The 21,892-nt window shown below is 47.4% G+C and overlaps 1 long non-coding RNA gene across 1 annotated transcript; it reads left to right on the top strand.

Annotated features, from left to right (window-relative positions):
- Positions 1-670: 670 nt before the first annotated feature.
- LOC144099324 (uncharacterized) lies at positions 671-11,514 on the top strand. Its single transcript, XR_013307378.1, has 3 exons — positions 671-834; positions 10,558-11,096; positions 11,425-11,514. It is a non-coding gene; the product is annotated as an uncharacterized LOC144099324 (long non-coding RNA).
- The last annotated feature ends 10,378 nt before the right edge of the window (positions 11,515-21,892 follow it).

The raw sequence follows: 21,892 nt of genomic DNA, 5'->3' as shown, positions 1-21,892 counted from the left end.
TGCCAAGCCGCCGAGACGGGGCGGCGCATAGTTCGAATTATCCGAATTATCCGTAGCGGAACCGACTCGCTTTTGAATTAACGGGCTTTTTTATACACAGATCTGTACGGAGCTTGGCCGGACCAAGTAGAGTAGTTCGAATTGTCCGAAAATTCGAATTATTGAGGTTCGAAACAACGAGCTTTCACTGCATTCTGCTCCTCAGATTTTCAAATCTGGCAGTGTTGATGATGTAGAGACCCTTTCGACCAAACGGACAATTTTGTTAGGGAGGAACCAGGGGTTTCTTGTAAGAAGACAGCCTAAATGCTATTGCATTAATTATGGGCACTGTACTCATCCTCAGTGGAGAAGCTCAGCTCTCCAGTGGGGCTGTACTTTGCTGACATGTGATATTAAGCTTTTGGAGAACAGGAAGAAGCCACATGCAACAGTGTGTTGAAAAGGAACAAACTTGACAAATATCCCCTCCCCCATTCCCCTTTCTCTCTTGGTGATTCAGGCGCAGCCTCTGATGACCACTGTTATGACCACCGCAAAGGATACGGAGACACCCACATTAGAGACCGGAGAAAAGACTACGATGAATTTTCCCTCCATGAGCGTGCGCAAGGAAAACTTGAAAAACTCGTGGAACCCGCTGCGGCTGCCAGCTGAAATTATTCAAAAGCCGTGGCCCACCATCAATGAACTTATGTCGAGGAACGTGTTCAGATCTGAGCGCGCCACAGGCCAGGGAGAGTCGGCACCACTGACCCCTGCACGGGCGGGCGGATCTCGCCGGGAGCCCCAGCCACTGGAAACATTCAATGCATGGAAGCACTGAGCCCTAAGGTGAGGGCATTTTGAAGGAATATTTCTCTGGTGTAAAAAACTCGGAGATGAGCTATTTTGTGAAACTTTGATTGCTTTTCAACAGCTGGTGTCTCAGCTGTGCCCCAGGTCATTCGGGTTCATTATCATACAGCATGCATCTGGCATAGTCTAGTCATCTACTGTTTCCATGGGTTGCACTGCAAATCATGTGATGAATGTCATAACCTGCTTCATGTAATCTGTACTTCTAGCACACCATTGTCTTATTGTGCATGTTCTGTTTTGTTGTTTGAACTTGAAATCACGCATAGACCACTAGGGATAAATTAGTTTGACATCTTCATGAACTCTAAGAATTTCATAACTGACTTCAGCTGCATATTGATCGTGCTGTGTTGTGTCTAGCAATACCATTGTCGGAGTCATCAGCCGAAGGACCTCATCAAGTGATCAATTGTCCCACACGAGCTCTGGTCACCAGATAGCAGCCTCTTCTAAATTATAATGATCTGTGATACTGTGTTATATATGTTATCTGTTCCACATATTGTGGAGAAATCGGTGCTAAGAATGTCCTGTGCACTGAACAAATGTGCTATACACATCAGTGTCATTCTTGCACATAATGGTTTCATGCTTCGGGGCAGTGCCACGCAGAAGTATTTCTACAGGACATGGTACACTGCTCAAGTTGTTATTGCAAGGCAGCCTATCTTTCAAAGTCTTGATAGTGCAGTGCTTGCCTCTTATTTTTTTTTTATTGGAATGGGTCAGGAATGGCTGTCCAAAAACAGTGCTATTGGGTATAGCGTATGTTCACTAGTACCCAACAGGAAGCGTGCTGCAAAAAAAATGTGAAGGCCATTTCATTATGATTTAACATGCCCTTGTAGTTCGGGAATAAAAACTCTTTCACTCTAATTGCCTCCTGTCATTTCCAGTACTGTTACTGATTTGGATGAAAGAATCAAATGTAGTAGGACAACTTCATTAATTCGGAAGTCCGGATAATTCTGACTACCGGGGTTGTCGCGGTCAACACCCGTGTAAATAGTATATGGCTTTTGACGCTCCTTAATTAGGGACATTGCTTAGGTCGTGCGGGTTGAGTATGTTTTTGGTGCGGCCAGCGCCCATGCAAGTATATGGCTTTTAGCTGATGCTCAATAATTGGGGGCAGCGGTGAGGTAGCACTGGTTAATTTGGCTGGGCTCCCTGCAGGGACGTTAATGGGGGCAGCCGGACAGCAAGGGAACCGCGGCGCCTGGGTCTGGTGGCTCAGGCTATCGACGGCGGTTTGTGCAGATCTGGCAGCCCGGACGTCTGCAGCTGAGGCCCAAGCCTGTTAACTCGGGGAGCCAGCAGACATGTTGTTACCATCACACAATGGCACACGGCCACTTAGGGGAATTGGCCAAGAATTCAGCAGATATAGTACATGTCCGTCGCTGACCGCGTTCTTCCTGTTGTTGTTGTTGCCTCCTATCGTGACATGGCACGTACCCACGAAGGTGGATTGGCCAGGATTCAGTTGGGAGACCCCATAGAACGGTAAACTGGCACCAAGCTAATGATTGTGCCTTAGGTGAAATTTTAGTAATTAAAAGGAAAAAACAAAATATCGGGAGAGAATATCTGAGGATTAACTATATGAAAATACCCAACCGCTCTTTTAAATGCGGAAATTTTGTAAACAACGAGAGGCGTTTCGCAGTCAGCAATGAAATAAACGCAACTCAATTATAGTCTAATTTCCTCAGTCATTCTATATACAACAATACAACATTTTTCGTGGTGCGTCCTGTGCATCAAACGCTGCCCTGCACATGTCCGCTTTTACTGCTTTTGTGGTTTTGCTGTAAGCATTGTTTTGATCGGCCATGTTGGGAGCCACGTGCGGCGACTTCCCAGGTGTTGGTTCAGAGAGAGAAAAGTCGCATTCCGCAGCTTGCCAAATCGCTGCAACCGGTCAAGGAGACGGGTCGTTTTCTCCTTTCCGCCAAAACCGATTAATCCCAGGGGGTGATTCAGCTGCACCTGCCTTCTAGAAAACACACATGCATCCAGATGTGACCTTCAAAGAACGTGGCGACAAATGTCTTCCCGGAAGCTGATAGCGGTGGACAGTTACCGCCATTGGTTTTTCTCCATCGTCAAACAGCGCACAAAGGAAAAAAAACAGGACACTTGGAAGGAAAGACAGGGACAAGAGCGCTCCGTGTCGTTCCAAGTGTCCTGGTTTTTTTTGTGCGCTGTTTGACGCAGGAAAAATGAAGTACCTACGGCCTAACGTTCTAACTTGCTGAACTGCCACTGGTCCTTGTTTGGTGATAAGCGTAGCAGGGGGCGGCAGAAGGTCAGGTGGGCGGAAGAGATTAGAAAGTTTGCGAGGATAGGGTGGCCGCAAGAAAGCGGCGATGGCAAATGCCGCTCACATGAGGCCCTCCAGTCAATGGCGTCAACCGTCTGCCGTAATGCTGCTGTTGACCCCCTAGCGCGACATCGCAGGTAGCTGCCAGAGTCCTCCGTGAAATCTCGTCACCAGAGTGCCCTGACAATTGGTCGATGTCGTTGACCATAGTGCGCACTTTGAGGGGATTTGCAGCCTCTATAGGCGAGACTCTGCACATGCACTTTCTCTCGTTTATATGAGTCCCATTTTTTCTACACTCCATTTTGAGAAATCTGCGCCTTCTTGGCACCTCTGTGCTGTCTCTCGAAACCATCTTTCAATGATCGATGACCTCATTAATTTCTTTAGCGTGACTTCATGTTTACTTCCTAGCGGTTTTCCGCTTTCACTTGTTCTAGCTGCGTTGGAATAAGCCATTCGTAATCATTATAATACCACATTTCTATAGTGCGCTTCTGCACTCCTCCTGGATGCCTGCTGCTATTTGCGTTATTTGTTCTTAGCCTAAATTTCTAATCCTCTTTTATACTGCCATCATTTCTCTTTCTGCAGACTAATACTCTTATGATATCCTCCCCAGTTTCCCTCTCATTCTTCGTCTCATGTCCAACATTCTAGGACAAAAATAAAAAAATGGGAAAATTGTAAGATAATAATACGGAAATATTGAAGATAATGGTTTATTCCTGTCATATGTAGCAAAATCTTTCTTTTAAAGCGTTTCCATCGATCGCATCAAACACTTAAGACAGCCATAGAAAACTAGTGGGGAACGCTTTTGAAGATACCAAAACATTAACAGAAAAAAATGCAAGACTGCTGTCGGATGATCTGCAGATGTTTTGATTGTTGCAGCAGTATCTTACAATATATAAAAAAAATTGCGTTCATATAAAAAAAGTTTCCTGCTAAACAAACGCTTTTGCCCAGAATTGTTGGGTAACATTTCCACTTTTGCGAGCTTGCTATAGATTGTCTGCGACTTTAGACAGTAATCAAAGGTCGATTGCCTATGTTGGAAGTCCCACGTGATTTCAACTTCACATTTTGGCTTTCTATTTATCCAGACTAGCCTGTGCTGCTCAAAGTAATTAAGCGTTAACTTCCCTTTCTGTCCCCGTGTCCGTCCAACTCTTCGATGTGGAGGTTCCGGGAAAAGCGTCGCCAGAAAATACGGACCCGGAATAAACGTCCTCATCTGCGAAGGAAAAAATATCTACAAATTGATGCCACCAATGTCTCGTAACTTACAGTGATTCTCGCATCCACCTCGAGTGTGGGAGAGGCCACGAGTGGCCTTTTACCTCAGGAGGCGAATGTTTCGAGGTGGAACGCATCAACGACCCGTAAAAGCGACTATATGGTCAACGCAACGCAAGTGTGGCAGGGGTTTATCGCTCAAGGCTCGGAAGATTTGCAACAGAACACTAGATGAGAAGGAGATCTTCATATACAGGCTAGGAACAAGCTAAATACATTTATTAAAGCGAAAACTTTACTAGGCTATGTAGGCGGGATTCTTGTCCGCAAAATGTGTCGGCAGCAGTTGTGGACAACTCGAAAGCGGTAGCGTCAAACGAGTGGTCGTAATCGAAAGAAAACGATGCGGGGAGGCTTCCTGAAAAATTGTTTTCGAAATGGAATGAATAGTTAATTAATTATTGCCAAAAATGTGCAAAGAGAAGGCGGGGCCAGAACAAAAGTGCACGAAATTTGAAAACACCGGAAGTAGGCGGAGCGATAGCGTAGCGCCAAATTTGAAAAACCCGAAGTGTGGACGAAGCCAAAGCGTGGGGCCAAATTTGAAAACTCGAAATGGCCAATCACATGTTAGATGGAGTATTCGCGTGCAATGGGTGCCCTGTCACTGCGGCAACGCGCAAGGCGACGAGCTCGCCACCGCGGAACGTCAGCTTCCACCCAGCGACGAACCACTCGCCCTGGAAGACGTGTGTGCGGTGATCTACGACCACCTCCGTCAGCAACACCCTCGCACAGCGCCTTTAAGTCGTCTGCGCGCGCTCATTGTCGCACACACCCTCGCACAGCGCCTTTAAGTCGTCTGCGCGCGCTCATTGTCGCACCTCCAGCGCGCGATGATCATCCGAGTGTGCGTCGGCTGCGTGTGACCAGGGGAAAGACGGGTGCGCCACGGACTTTCGTCGAGCGACGCGTGCGGTGACTGCGGTGCAGTGGAGGCATTAGGGCGGATGCTGCTTCGCCGCACCGCTTCCACAGTGCCGCGTCGCGAGATGTTAGCGGCCTACAGGGCGCTGGGAATCATCCCGGACAGTTTCGAGGCGCTCCTGTGGCCACAGGGCAGTGCGCGCACCCGTGACAAAACAATGGTGAGCCTCTGTGCGTTCATCGAGCAGGCGGGCTTGACTTCCCGCTTGCTTTTCGCCAGGTAGTGCACGCGTGACATGAACGCTCCGTGGGTGCTACCTCGGAGGGTACGCGGCCGGGCGCCCCACCCCGGCTGCTCGTGCAATGTGCAGGCCGCGCGCGCGATTAGTTCGAGGCAGGACGCTGCGTGCGCGTGGCTATGTATGTACAGTTTATTTTTTCCGGTAGAAATTGCATGCAGTGGCCGCACGCGTGCACTTATTTTGGAGCAGGGCCTGAACATTAGCGCACGAGCGGCGCGAACTTGATTGCCTTATGTATTTTGTGAATAGTGTACAAAGCTCTCCCGTGACCTTTCTTTCTATCGCTCAGCTTTATACTTCTCCTCGCTATCCCTACTCTTTCCCTTTCACCTCCGCCGGCTGCGGCTCGGGTGCTTAAGATATTAGTTAGGTATTGCTGCGGCCGGCAACATTCTTTTCCTTACGTTCTTATTTACTTTTAATTAAGCCACCACTACTACTACTGGTATTAATCACATGACCAATGATAAGTGATCGATAAGTAACCAGAGAGAGATAAAAGGAATGATAAATTAGAGGAAATTAGGTAATTAATGAGAAGCAAAAGGTAATGGACGGGTAAATAGCCTGGATGGTCATATAGTCAGTGGACGGGATCGAAGTGCGGCGGAAAATTTGAAAACTCGAAATGGTTGCCGGGATGAAATGAGGGTATAATCAGAGTTAATCGATAACAAACAATCAACTGACCGAGAAAACAACCGTGGCGCCAAATTTGAAAGTCGACCAGTGTCGAGGAGGCGTCAACGCTTTCGCATGCTTCCAATGTGGGTAGCCGCAGTGATCTTTAATTTTTGTTGGGCATCTTATTTAGCTAGAGATTAAAGATAGCGTGGCACAAGCAGTGCGCATGTCGCGTACATATAATATAACTATCACATGAGCCCGATGCACAATTTAGGGGATGTTAGTTCAGCGCGTAAGCTTTGCACATAAAGAAATGAGTTTTCAAATTTCGTAACGGCAAGGATCTCGTTTCGCAGAAAGTCTGGCGTCGCCGTCGTTGACCGTAAGCGAAAAATCCTCGAAAACTCCCGAGAGAAGCAACAAGATTGGCAGGTGGGCCTCCTAAGTCACGTGACCTTGTGGCGTCATCACAACGTGCCCGCAGAGTTGTGAACGAAATACGCACCGTGGCAGTTAATTTAATGAGTAATCTCCATAAGTTGTCCGGGAAGAGCAACTCCGATTGCACAGGCCTCACTGGTGGCAGCAGCTGCCATCCCAGTGCTGTGGCGCATCACTTAACTGCGGCACCAGCAGTGAGGACTCCCAAAGATTTATGAATGTTAATTAAAAATGATCAATTTTGCATCTATGGGCAATAACTCATTAGGCTGTCGCGTCCTAAACTTGAGGCGGAGCTTAAGTGCCCCCAACAGTTCTCTTGAAATCATTTTTCTAGTCACTCAACTACTCCTGTTCTGTGACCGCTTAGAACATCATGCAACCCTCTCGCTACCATTTCAAGGCTACGTCCTGAGGCACGGCCATTTCTACATGGAGCACTTCGCTTACATTCCTGTCCCTGAAAGTCGCCACTGCTTTTCTCTTGCTTTCTTTTGCTTTTTCTATTGTAGCTAATACTGCACATTCCTATACTCCAGTCACCGGAGATAAGCACCACTGTACTCTCTCTCACCTTCCTCGACATGCTTGCTGTTAGCACTATAACTCTGGTCCTTTTGTCCTTGACCCTGCTGGCTGCGATTGTAGCTTCCTTCCTTGACTTCGCCCTCTTTCTTTCCGCGCTATCGCTTCCTGTCTTCTTAGTCACTGCTTCTGCACAGCTGTTTTGTTCCTATACTTTCTCTCCTCTGGCTACGCCAGTGCAGGTTGCAGGCACGTCTCCTGGATTGGCATGTCCGCTGCTGTCGTTTTCAATGCCACTGACAGCCGTCTTTTTCAATTGTTGCCAACTTTTCTCTCACAACTTCCGTTCTAGAGCGACGTTCGCCTGGCGTCTTGTCCGTCTACCCAGTGCGGTAGCGTTCGCACTACGCAAAACCTAATCATGAAGTTCGCACTTTCCGCCTCATCGACCGAATTAAACCTAATTTATGTTTAGGGACACTTCAAACTCTACATCTAACTTGAATGTTTTCTTAGCACCATTTATTTATTCCTGGAGGAAAACTCCCGCAGGAGCCGTGTCGCGGTACGGACTAGTAAGGGTACGTGTGACCAGGGTTTCGTAAAAAACGACCGCGGTAAACATGCCACTGGTAAAAAACATCCCCGTTTTCGAAGTGCGAAAAATCTCCCCATATGAGAGACATCAAACGTTCCGTAACTCCCTAGAACTTGAGCATACGCCTCGCATGTGAGAGTGGGGGGGGGGGGGGGGTGCTCGATCACCAGTGCCGCCCGGGTATCCACCGATTTCGCCTAGCCCTGGTGCTCAGCGTATATTACGTCATGTTATGTACCGGCCTGCAGTGCGCTCTAAACAGGATACTTGTCGCCGCTGGTGCTGTTCTAAACGTTATGGTAACAGAGGTGCTTTAATTCTGACCGTTCCCCATGCGACTAACGCCAGAAAATGCCCGAGAAATGCCGACTGCTTTGATAGATATTTTTCCGCTACCTACGAGTATGGGCTGGTAAACAGAGCTAAACATGGTAACTTTCTGGCGAACGCTTTGCACTTATCCCCCTATGACGGGGAGGGTCCGCTCGGCTACCCTTGATAGAGGACAAAGGACCACATTTATTCCACCCATGGGCATGGAAGTAGCTAAACAACGAACAGATTCCGGGTGTTCATCCCCCTGATGGCGCTGTGCCTAGTGTAATGGCTGTCATCGTGTACTTTTGGGGCTACGGAATTGAGCGGGAATTTGTGCCGCAATCACTCTTGAAGTTTTTAGAGGACACTGGCCTCATAGATCAGTGGCAGAGCCACAATCATTTAAATCGGGGACTAGGCGAAACAATAGCCGAGAGGCAACTGTATGTCTAAACCCACTTGAACATTCACACCACCACCACCAAAACACCGCGGGCCGTCCTTTAAAAATTTGCAGTGGCATTAACGGTACGGACGAGAGCAAAAGCGTCTCTGAATCGTTCGACGCTTCAGCGAAGTTACCAGTGGAACGACTTTGTGGTGTGCCTTTCCTTGGCATGACCTGCACTACATGGCAATATTGTGATCTATGGCTGCAAAATACTTCATGCTTACATCTATGCTCAGTCAAGAAACAGTCGAATTAAGAGGGGAATTTTTTTCTGAAGTGGGTGGCCGAAGTATTCATTGTTGGGGTAAAAATTCACTAGGGTTTTTTTTTTCCTAGTGGGCTCTTGCCCAGGGGAGATTTTTTCCGAGGACATATTTTCCGCGGTCGAATCATCCGGCGACAATTCTTACGGGGGCCTTTTTTCCCTACACCCGTGTGCCCAACACACCCTGGAGAGTCCAGGTGGTGTTGGTGTGATGCCGAAGCTTGAAGATGGGGTCGCCATGGGCGCCAGGCTTCGGTGATTGAAGCACCCGGGAGGCGGGTGCGGAAGGTGGTTTCAAAGCTCTGGCCGTGGCCGCGCCTTGCGTTTGTTTCGTGTTTTCGTTCATGTTTCGCTGTGCACATGTACACCTGTTGAAAACAAATGCGTTCGGAATGTTTCTCACGCCGAAGTGCCGCAATCAACTTATTTTTCGCGAGCATTTATTTCGCGAAAAGAATGGGGCAGTCGCCAAGCTTCCTAGTGCTGACAGGCCGATTCGTGGCTCTTTATACATAATGAAACAACCACGCTGAACCCATCTTGGCACGAACTCAAGAGTAAACAAACAGAAAGTGTAGTGACGGGTTGGTTGATGCCCCTTTAAAGACGACAATTATGAAATCTGCAGCCTCGTCGGAAATTAACGCACATTTTCTTGGTAAACTCTCCTTGCTCACATGGCCAGAGCAGAACATTGAACCCACAGAAGCTCAGAAGCCTCTACAGCTCATCGTTCTGTTCTAAATATTTCACGGAATTCACGCCACACTCACGCTCAATGCAATTTAGGACGAATTTAGCAATACACAAAAAGAAAACATACTGATGGTTGATGCTCTTTTTGAGGCAATTTTGGAACCTGCAGCCTCTCCCGAACTCAGCTCACAATTTCTTGGTAAACTCCCCTTGCTTACATGGCCAGAACAGGACATTGTACCCACAAAAGAAGAAAAAGCTCAGAAGCTTTATCTGCTGATCCTTAGGCTCTAAATCTTTCACGGAATTTCGCGCCACACCCACAAGCCACGCCTTATCACGAACTCAGCAGTACATAAAAGGAAAACGTACAGACGGTTGGCGCCCTTTTTTAGAAAACTTTGGAATGGCCGTCTTCACCAGAACTGAAGCCACTGCCCCCACCATACTTATTGCCCCCCCCCCCTCCTGCTTATATTGCCCCAACATAGCATTACAACCCTAAAAGCAGACAAAAGCTCATAATCCTATTCAGCTCGTCGTTCGGTTCTAAAAAAATCAATAAAAGGAAACGGAGACGAAATGAAGCCGCCCAGAAGAAAGAACAACCCACCCCTCCCTCACCTCCTTCCCCTCAGCCATGAATGGGCTTGCGCTACTCGTGACCACTAGTGTGGCTCCCCCTCGCGATTCTGAAGTCTGAGCACAGAAGGAGAAGGGGTGGGGAATGGGGAAGAGGGGAGATAAAAAGCGCTGCTTTGGACGGAAGTCTTCAGTCGTCTGCGACATGCGGGAGCGTCTACCTCGTGCGCATTTATCGAACGTCGACAACGGACTACGCTGCTTGCTAAGAGACCGGTGCTCTGCGCTTGGGTAAATATAAGCGGTGGGCATGCCAGCATGAGGTAGCAGTGAAAGAATTTTCGAGGTGGATCCCTCAATGACGGTGAGCTTGAATTCTTGTTCCTTGATTCGCAGGTGAGATCATGGGGGAACGAGAAGGCAGCCAGGAATGCATCCTGCAGTACCCCGGTCCTTACAGCGAGTGGATGACAGGTATCGACGGCCGGATACTTCAAGACCCATCTCGGGCGTCTACGCCGATACCGGAGAGCCGCCGTGATTCCCAGGGGCCGTCCGATTTATCCAGTTCGTTGGGGTCATCCGCTGTTCCTTCCACCTGCTCTTACGATGCCTCAGGGAGCAGCTCCGAGGAATCAGGGTCAAGCGCAAGTGCTGCGGAAGGTGCTCTTTTTTCTAACGATTTCGAGCAATCAAGCAGCGAGACGTCTTCTAGTTTTCCGGAGGACCTGGATGACGACTACGACCGGCGCTTCATTGTCAACGGCACTGCATGTGCGATTTGCCGTGAAAGGCAGCTCTTCCGTTTGCAGCGCCAACTGATAATACGAGCGCTGGAGCTCCCCGACACCTCGGCGGAGTTAAACCTAAGTTCTGGAGTCTTCGGAATCAGCGACCAGAGCTCGGAATACTCGCAATGACCTGCCTTTCTCATGGTAAGTGCAATATAGTTGTGCAGCGTAGTTTGCGTCCACTTGTGCTCTGTCGATGACTTGGCTATGGACAATGCTGCTTTTAAATCATTTTGTTACGTAGGCATTATGCCAGACACTTGTAGCAAAGTGTGTTTTATCCTTAGCACGTGAGCTTTGTAATACTCCACGTGAAAGCATGTGTGGATTAATCTATTTCTGACCTGTGGTTGTTGTGCGGAGGAAAATGTAGGCTCACACTGGGGATTCTACTGTGAAATTGCATGTTCGGTTACCAGTTCTTCTGACTGAATTCCAATCCGCCTTTTTTATCTTTCTTTTTCGATTATAGCCGAAGCTTTGGGCTTCTTCCTGCGTAACTGGAGCGGGCGACTAACCCTGGGCTGAGATGGCTGCGGATGTTTCATCGCTCGGTGTGCGGCCAAAGTCTTGGTGCAGAAGTCGTCTTGGATCTTTCTTAGTATATAACAATGTGAATAAATTCAATAATTTTGCTTTTTCACTTCGTATCTCTGTGTGTTCCCAGGCATGCTCTCTCTACGGCGCTTCCACCTCAGTCCGGCATAAGGTCTTGCCGACGGGGTTACTTTTGAGCGGATTTTTGGATGCTGATACGAAGGATTTGCGACTTGGAAATATCGGGTGATAATTTAGGATTCTATACCCTACATGGCGATAGGTGGTAGTTCGTAGGTATAAGGAGGGCCGTGAAGGCGAATTAACCATCGGGGCGCTTAAGTCAAAGCAACCTTTTTAACGTGGATGCTGCAAAGCATCTTGCAATTTTTTTTTCTGCTAGCGACAGCTAGGCGCGATTTGGCAAATAATGTCTATGTCCAGCGCTTTATGAGACAAGCAACGTTCATGTGCAGTATAGCGGAAGAAAAAATTATGGTCACGGAACGCTCTACGTGCAAGCGATGATGACGCTGTAGTGCAACATCGATAATATGCAAGAACGGGTATGGCAGCGGACGCAAGCTCTCACAGTGGAAAGCCGACTTGGATTTTCAAACACAGAGACGAGTCTATCATTGACAAAGTGTTCCAAACTGATCTGCCTCCACCCCCCGTACCTGTTCTCTGTCGTGCCCGCATGCCGATCTGGAGCGAGGATTCATTATACAGTAATGAATAAAGCTGTTTTGTATTTTACTTGGTTTATGTATGCTGTGTGTGAGTATTCAAACTATATTAGTTTTTTGGTTCGCCGGATTGCAAAATAATCTTTTGGGCATCAAAGTGGAACTCTATGTGATTAGATTTCATATTTCTCGACGCTTGCTTTTGTTGCACCTGCTTTGTCTGTATACCTCTTTTGGTATGCAATCGTCGGTCCATCAGTGGCCATAATGGGACCGCAAGCTGCACTAGCGGGAATCTGCTATTCTGTTCTGGTTATAGAATTTGCATATAGAGCATTTTTTTCTAATTGGTCTAGGCTGCTCTCAAGAAACTAGGTCGCTCACACCAGCTGTTGTGATGACGTAAGGAGGTCACGCGACCTCTCTCGACCAATCAGGGTTTTCCCACTAGGGCAGGGTGTGATTATGTAAAAAGATCACATGATCGGCAAATTTCGTCTCAGATATCGGTAGTGTTTTCGTGCGACGTGTTAACAGCGAAGATCTGGGCAACAGCGCACGCAGCTTAGAAAGTGGCCTGGGTGGCCTATAGCTCGTTTCCTAATCCCGAAGAAGAGTTGTCCAGCGCTATAGCGCGCCAGTTAATGAAAACACCACCAGCTGTTTTGTTAGTAAGAGAAGCGGCTGATGGCGACGGCTCCTGAAGCTGCGCTAGCTGCCAGGGATGCCATGGGCGCTTCCCGCGTAGAAACTATGTGAACGGGCGAGAGAATGCGGACCATCCAGCAGCTAAAGTGTGTACAGCGAGGCGACGGTTACCCATGAGGCGTCCTAGAATGCGCTACGGCTTTCCTGCAATGCGCTTCATGTTTTCACCCCCCCCCCTCCCCGGGTCATTTCTAGCGATACACGTTCACTTGTTTTCTGCACATCTGGGCAGCCTTTGCACCGTTTGCCAGCTTAGCCCCCATTTCCCAATCATAGGCGCGTCTATTGAAACGTTTTGACATGCTCAGATCATGGATAACTTTAATTTAGTGGAAGCCTACTAGGTTAGGCGCGTACCGAATTTCCAATGTCTTCACATGGGCTCGCTCCTGCTGCTGAGTGCGCGCACTACGCAACGCGTAATTCGGTTTAGTTGGCTTGCAGTGACCTAAAAATAGCCGCCATCTTGCTGGACCATTATAAAAGCCTGCGTGCTTACCTAATCAGCTGATCACTGCCTGCTCGATATACACTGAGTAAACTTTACCTGATCCACTATAATGGCTCCTGTGATCTTATGTCGAAGCCACTTTATACATGGCTCGTACTTGTACCGATCCGCTTTGGTAAGACTTCCGGCTATGTGGCGGTGGTTAGAGAGATATGTTGCGTGCGTTGGCGTGGGAAACGTTGTTGCAGGAACAAGGTGCAATAGAGCAATATGCGTTGGCGTTGACAACATTGCTGAAGAAACGCGGCACCGGAGCATTGGCGGCCGGCGTACATTGGGTGAATTATCATCGATGATGAGAAGTTGAAGACCCCCATAACTGGCTCCTTGGGTCAGTGGACACCTTATTCGCTCTTTCAGGTACGTTGCGGTGGTGAACACCTGAAAAAAAAAACTTGCTTGTGCACAATATTTCGTGCTTAGCAATGGTAAACCGCCAAACCAATTTTTGTCGCCTATTTTGCAACTAGATAGGATAAATTCCTAGAATTCCTCTAAATCCGTTCATGAAATGCTGTAAGTGCGTCCTAGAAGCTTGTTAGAAGAAATCCCATCTTATGGAAATCTGCTTACGGTTAAAAAATTTATATGATCCGTGGAGAGCCTTGCCTGCTGTTTTTTTACCGGGAATTTCGTAAGCTGCTTTTCATCGCTTAATTTTGCCTGTCGGTATTGAAGACACTGCACAGCAATTGCAATGCTGCAATTCGGCACACAGGCATCTGTTTCTGGTAAAGCCGAAGATGAATTCACCATATCGCAGCCTCCGCCCCACATCGGCCGCCAATGCCCCTGTTCATAGCCATGGGTGTCTGAGGTTAGAGCCGGCATTAAATACCCTGAGCTTTGAGGTGGCTGCGCCGCCTGTCGTGTGCGAGGCGAAGCGCGGTCGGGGTTTCCGACACCCTCTCTCCTTGCAGTCGAGCACGTGCGGTGATTCTTGTGAATTAACATCACTATAAATAAGAGCTTTTGCCTAAAGCAGTGTCTGAACCATCAGAAAAAAAATATATTGCTGTGCGGCGGGGTTGGTCAAACAGGTGCATAACCCCCCGGGAACGCATTTCAATGAATTTCCTGAACGCCCCCCCCCCCCTCCCCCAAACGGGAGCAGTCTGGGAGCCGCAGCCAGAACTGGCTCGTAAGCTGGGTTTAACGAAATATGTTGCACTGCTCGCCGAAGACAGCTGTACAGGAAGACTCCCTAATAAATACCAAGGCTCTTCCCCGAAGGCTTGCCCCAGATTCGTAGGCTACTCCTGCGAGAATATCTTTAAGGAAGTTTATTTTGTGTACAACAGGTGACGTCTGTATGCTGCTACCTCATTTTCCTGCCTTACAAGCGCACGATAATTACGAAAGGTTAACTCCGGCAGCTGCCAATATAAAAAAAAATTATCAGCTGCATTTTCATTACGCCTACCCGTCAAAGCAGACGCATCTTTTGCGCAGTTTTAAAAAGCCTACTATAGCAACTCGATGGAATGAGGCGCTTCTTTAATGCTAAGACCAAGCTTGACTTTACCACATGAAGTAGAAATTTTTCAAACATTTCTTTCTCATAGTAAAGAACAGGCATAGTGATTCTGCGGTGAAACTTAGATCGCTCAGTAAATACAGGCCGGAGGAAGGCTTAAATCCGCTGGTGACTTCGACAGCCTCCGAGGAGCTGTCAGGCTACTCAGCTTTAAAGCTCCCATCATTTTATCGCCTTCTCTAAACAAAAGGTTCTTTACCACACAAAATCATCATCATCATATCAGCCTGACTAAATCCCCTGCAAGGCAAAGGCCTTTCCCATGTCTCTCCAATTAGCCCTGTCCTTTGCCAGCTGCGCCCACCCTTATGCCTGCAAACTTCCTACTCTTATTCGCCTAACCTTCTGCCACCCCCTGCTACGCTTGCCTTCTCCTGGAATCCACTCCGTTAACGTTAAGGACCAGCGGTTATCTTTCCTTCGCATTACATGCCCTGCCCAAGCCCATTTAATCCTCTTGATTTCGACTTGGATGCCAATATCACGAGTTTGTTCCCTCACCCACTCTGCCCGCTTCCGGTTTCTTAAGGCTACGCCTATCATTATTCTTTCTATGGCTCGCTGCGTTGTCCTTAAGTTAAGCTGAACCCTTTTCGTTAGGATTTGAACGAAAACATCTTCGACGGAAGTCCGTCTGGTTGGGTTCTTGAGATAGTTGTGAAAAAACTGACGCAAACCAACACCTTTAACTTTTACCCAAACGTTTCAGGACCAACTCGGTACATTCTTCAGGGGTGACTAAGGTGTAGCAGGCTGCTGCTGGCCCCACCCCGGCTGCTCGTGCAATGTGCAGGCTCGCGCGAAAAGTTCGACGCAGGACGCTACGTGCGCGTGGCTATGTATGTACAGTTTATTTTTTCCCGGTAAAAATTGCACGCAGTGGCCGCACGCGTGCACTTATTTTGGAACAGGGCCTGAACATTAGCGCACGAGCGGCGCGAACTTGATTGCCTTATGTATTTTGTGAATAGTGTACAAAGCTCTCCCTTGTCCTTTCTTTCTATCGCTCCCCTTTATACTTCTCCTCGCTATCCTCGCTCTTTCCCTTTCACCTCCGCCGGCTGCAGCTCGGGAGCTTAAGATATTAGATAGCTATTGCTGCGGCCGGCAACATTCTTTTCTTCCGTTTTTATTTACTTTTAAATAAACCACCACTACTACTACTGCTACTAATCACATGACCAGTGATAAGTGATCGATAAGTAACCAGATATAGAAAAAAAAACAATGATAAATTAGAGGAAATTAGGTAATTAATGAGAAGCAGAAGGTAATGGACGGGTAAATAGCCTGGATGGTCATATAGTCAGTGGACGGGATCGAAGTACGGCGGAAAATTTGAAAACTCGAAATGGTTGCCGGGATGAAACGAGGTTATAATCCGAGTTAATCGATAACCAAGCAATCAACTGACCGAGAAAACAACCGTGGCGCCAAATTTGAAAGTCGACCAGTGTCGAGGAGGCGTCGACGGTTTCGCATTCTTCCAATGCGGGTAGCCGCAGTGATCTCTAACGTTTGCTGGGCATCTTATTTAGAGATTAATGATAGCGTAGCACAAGCAGTGCGCATTTCGTGTACATATAATATAACTATCACATGAGCCCGATGCACTATTTAGAGGATGTTAGTTCAGTGCCTATGCTTTGCACAAGAAGAAAGGAGCTTCACGCTTGTACAAGAGCTTGCAAGGTACGTGTACGGGTTAGCAGACATGATGTAATGGTATGCAGGGCATTAAAAGTTGGCTACTTGCCCCCGTAATAATTTATATGCTGCGGTATTTATTTTCAGAATGGAGACAGACAGCCGTGGTGTGATCTAACTGCAAAACACTTCATGCTTACATCAATTTTTAAATTCAAGGAAGAGTCCAATGAAGGCGCCGATTTCTTAACAAGTGCGTTCCGGAAAAATTCGTGCTTGGCTTATTTTTTGACTTGGGGACACATTATCCTAGAGGGTGCTTCTTCTGATGCAAATTATAAAGGATAGACTGCAGGCTTGGGTGGAGAACGAGGGGGTGTTAGGGGAACTACAGGATGGGTTCCGGAAACAAAGGAGGTTGGAGGACAATCTATTTTCATTGACACAGTGTATAGAAATTGCGGAAAAGGAACATAGGCCCTTATTGCTAGCATTTCTGGATATTAGGGGAGCCTATGACAACGTTACTCAGGAGCATTTGTGGGACATATTGGGCACATTGGATGTGGAAAATGGAGTAATTAATCTTTTAAAAGATATATATAGAGGTAACAGAGTGCTCATAAAATGGGAAAAAAATGTATCAGGGCCTGTAGAGATACAGCGGGGGCTTAGACAAGGATGTCCTCTGTCCCCTTTGTTGTTCATGTTGTACCTGCAAGGTTTGGAAGCCAAGCTAGAGGGGAGTGGACTAGGCTTCAACCTATCTTTTTTCAAGCAAGGGGAATTGATTAAACAGACATTACCGGGACTAATATACGCGGACGATATAGTGATAATGGCTGACAACAAGGAAGACCTGCAGAAGTTGTTAGACATATGCAGTACAAAGGGAGATAGATTAGGCTTCAAGTATAGTAAGGAAAAATCTGCAGTCATGATATTTAATGAAGAGGGCGGCGAGCATAGAATACAGGAGTTCGTGCTAAAAGTATTGAATGAGTACAAGTATCTTGGGGTGTGGATAAATAACAGTGCTGAGTATCTGACAGAGCATGAAAAATATGTAATGAATAAAGCTAGTAGGAATGCAGCTGTCATGAAAAATAGGGCACTGTGGAATTACAATAGGTATGAGGTGGTAAGAGGGATCTGGAAAGGGGTGATGGTCCCTAGCCTGACCTTCGGGAATGCGGTCCTGTGTATGAGGCCAGATGTTCTAGCAAGGCTGGAAATTAGGCAACGGGGAGTAGGGGGGTTAGCTTTGGGAGCACATGGCAATACACCAAATCAGGGGGTACAGGGGGATATGGGATGGGCGTCTTTCGAGAGCAGAGAGGCTAGCAGTAAGATAGCATTTGAGGATCGATTGAGAAGGATGGAGGAAAAGCGGTGGGCTAGGAAAGTTTTCAGATACCTGTATATAAAGAATGTTGACACGAAATGGAGAAAGCGAACTAGAAAATTGACAAGCAAATATCTGGACAGCAGTAAGGGGGCAAATCAGCAATTATCGGTTAAGAAAAAGGTTAAAGGAACAGAGAGAGCGTTGTGGAAAACAGGGATGCTGACGAAATCGGCACTGGAAACATACCGGACCTTTAAACAGGAAATTGTCAAGGAAAATATCTATGATAATTGTAGGGGAAGTTCTTTGCTGTTTGAGGCCAGGACTGGAGTTTTGCGGACTAAGACGTATAGAGTCAGGTACCAGGAGATAGACACTTTGTGCATTGCGTGCGGAGAGGAGGAGGAAACGGCTGAACACTTGATACTTTTCTGTAAAGGGCTTCACCCTACAGTGGAAGGCAGCGGGGCTGACTTACCCAAGGCATTGGGGTTTAGGGATAGTGAGGGGAAAGTGGATTTCAAGAGGTTAGAAGTAACCAAGCGAAGGTTATCTGATTGGTGGCTAAAAGCAAGACAGGAGTAAAATTTCACAAGACATGGCTAGGTGGCTTGAGCCACCGCCCGATGTCAAGGGTTCAGCCGTATCCATCCATCCATCCATCCATCCATCCATCCATCCATCCATTTTTTGCGAGTCCGAGGAAGTAGTGTTTGCAGTGAGGTATATGAACTGATCCAGTCCCGAATCCGGTCGCGTCGGCGTCAGAACAATGCTCTAAAATTTGTTCGTCGCTAAAATAATGAACACCGGGATAGAGCAATGTAAAAAGTAAACAACGTTTACGGATCGTTGATCACTTCCGAGCAGCTGGCACAAGTGATAACTGCGATACAAGCAAATCTCTTCCCACAGCCGCTTAGCTTCTGTTGACTGATACGGCTCGCCGGGCGTTTTCTTGCGCCGCTGCTGAAGGCGTCGCGTAAATTTACCACATCCGCAGTTATTTCATTATGAGATGGAGAGCGTAAAGCGGTGACAAGATTAGTACCTTTATTACAACGGCGGCCAGTATATACCGAAGCGCCGTGCACTGAGGCTTCGATGCGAAGCAGGTTAGGCACAGCGAGGACCAGGGCAACGGAGTTCGTCATCTGACGGGCCGGCAGGCGGCGCTGTTGCGGTAAGCCGAAGGCGCGGATTTTATGTGCAAATGCTGCGTATTAGGTGCACGCCTGGACAGGGCTGACGAAGCAAACACCAGCCTAGCGCTACGTATGGATGCCCTAGAAAAAGAGCTGCAGGTAGAGAGGGCAGCGAAGCGCAAACTCCAAGAGCAGCTTAGTGAATTGTTGAACGCAAAAATGGCTGACACCGCCAAGCGGAGCGACATTGGCGGACATTCCAGCGGCAGCTACGATGATGGGGCCTGCGCTGGCATGGACAGCGATAAGGAGTTAGGTCAGGCGGGTTCAGACAGGAACAGCTACGCCCACGTGGCAGCTAGGAAGCGTGTTGGTGATGGAGAGAAGGGGAACAAGATAACTTCCATGAATGAGGTCGCAGCCACAGATAAGAGGCAGCATAATAAACCGGAAGTTAGGATGGAGGAAGCGAGTGCCCAAGTACTTATCGATGGAGACTCAAAGATTAGTAGTGGCAAAAGAACTATAATGGAGCGTATAAAGGGTGATAAGCGGGTAGCAGTCGGGGCATTCCCAGGCAGGAAAATGGACGCAGTACTGAGAGAAACAAACAACGAACTTTCTAAGAATGTTGAAGAGCGCAATTTGGTAGTGATAGCGGCGGGACTAAATGATGTCTTGAATGGTGAAGCCGCAAATGTAGTGGAAAGATTAGCGGAAGGAGTTGACGATTTAAGGGCGATAGCACAGCAAGTCCAGATCGTGGTGTGCACAGTTCCGGAAGTGCAAGGACGGAACGGAGAAATTGCCAAGAACGTTGTGGCTGTTACTCGGGAGATATGGAAGTTAATCCAGGAGAAAAAAGGCTTTGAAGTGGCAGCAAACAGGGAAGTGCATAGAGCAGGCTTTGGCTGAGGCTTTACACGAGATGGCATCCGCTTTAATAGAAGGCTAGGAGCCGAGATCGGGTGGCGCCTGGCAGGCCGTGCACTAGCTTTTTTATGGAGTCCATTGTGGCTCAGGGCATAGGGGTAGGTAGAAGCAAAGTAGAAAGTGTAGCAATGCAGGCTGACACCAATAAAATGGCCACTAAGAGGTCCAGAAAGAAAACTACAAAAAAATAAATTTAACACTAGGATCAGGTACATAAACATGCAAGGCGGTAGAAAGAGAGCGATGTGGTTAGAGATAGAACTTCAGTTGAAGGACGAAGTAGGTGTATACGCGCAATGCGAGACACACCTCAGGGATCTAGAAGACCCACCATTTATTGATGGCTACGTCTGGGAAGGGAGCAACAGAACAACAACGGAGAGGAAGGGAGGAGGAGTAGGTATGCTGGTACATCAAGGAACAAATTGGCAAAGAATAAAGTCAACTTGCAAAGAACATGTCTGGGTATCGGGTACAATTGCCGGTAAAAGGACATGGCTAGGAGCAGTTTATTTAGGGACAGGGGACAAATGCAGGCAAGAGAACACGGATCTAGTTAAGGGTCTCAGTGCCGATATAAAGCAGTTTGGAGAAGGCGCCAATATTATTCTGTTGGGGTACATGAATGGCCACATCGAGGATCTGGATGGATACACAGATTATAACGGGAAGTTGATGCTAGAGTTCTGTGAGCGACACAACCTAGTTATTGTAAATAGAGAAACTAAGTGTGAGGGACAAATCACGTGGGAATCCCGTAACAGGCAAACGACCATTGACTACTGCTTAATCTCGCACGGGATGTATAGCAAGCTCGCAATGATGGAAATAGACGAAGAGGGGAAGTACAGCCTCGGTAGTGATCATAAGCGTATTAGTCTACTGTTTGGAGCCCTGCTCAAAAGAGAAATGAAGGGGAGTCAAAAAGAGTGAGGAAAATTAAATGCAGAACAAATAGCGCAAATATAGCGGCGTGCATAGAGGAAGCAATAGAGACACATCCCGGGGAAAAGTGGGATTATAAGTTAGAGCTCCTCATTAGTAAAAAAATAAAACAAGTAAAAGGAGTAAACCACTGGAGAGGAAAGAGGAAGCCACGAAGTTGGTGGAATAAGGAAATTAGGGAGGCCATCGAACAACGACGGTTGGCATCACGGGAACACAGAGAAGCAAAGAGGGCGCAGTTATCTGAAGAGGAAATAAGCCGAAAATGGGAATCTTGTCGACAAAAGAAACAGCAAGTGCAGGTCCTCGTCCAGGTTAAAATAAAGCAGTCCTCTGATCGCTGGCTGGCTGAAGTTCACGATGCAACTAAAGGGGGGCCAAGAAAATTATGGAACCATATAAGCTGGCTGGGCAAAGCGAATCACAGAAAGCAAGAACCGATTCACGATGCCGAAGGAAAATGTTTAGAGGGAGATGACGCTGTGAACTACATTTCATCAGTTATAGCTGAGTCATTTAAGAAAGACGATAGAGTAATCTCCCGAAATGAGGGAGCAACACAGCAACGCACAATAGAAAACAGCGTGGAACTGACGAATCTTAACTGGAAAAAGGTGGGAGCAAATATTCCAAGATGTACGTCAGCACGGATCGACGAAATTCTAATCAAGCTAATGAATGAACTTGGCCCAAGAGGCAAGGAAACGCTGAAAAAAGTATTGGAGGCAGTCATAACTTATCAGCAAATTCCGTACAGCTGGAAACAAAGTAAAATGAATTTGATTTATAAAGGAAAAGGCAATAAGAGGAGCATAAAATCCTTCCGACCGATTACGATAACATCAGTTACATACAGGCTGGCGATGCAGGCGGTGAAAATAAAAATGCAGTCATGGGTAGAATGTAATAGAATACTCGGAGAACTTTAGAACGGGTTCAG

This window comes from Amblyomma americanum, chromosome 7 (genome assembly GCF_052857255.1).
Source record: "Amblyomma americanum isolate KBUSLIRL-KWMA chromosome 7, ASM5285725v1, whole genome shotgun sequence".
Lineage (NCBI taxonomy): Eukaryota > Metazoa > Arthropoda > Arachnida > Ixodida > Ixodidae > Amblyomma > Amblyomma americanum.
The sequence above is the reverse complement of the archived record's forward strand: the minus strand, read 5'-3'. Positions and strand labels throughout refer to the sequence as shown.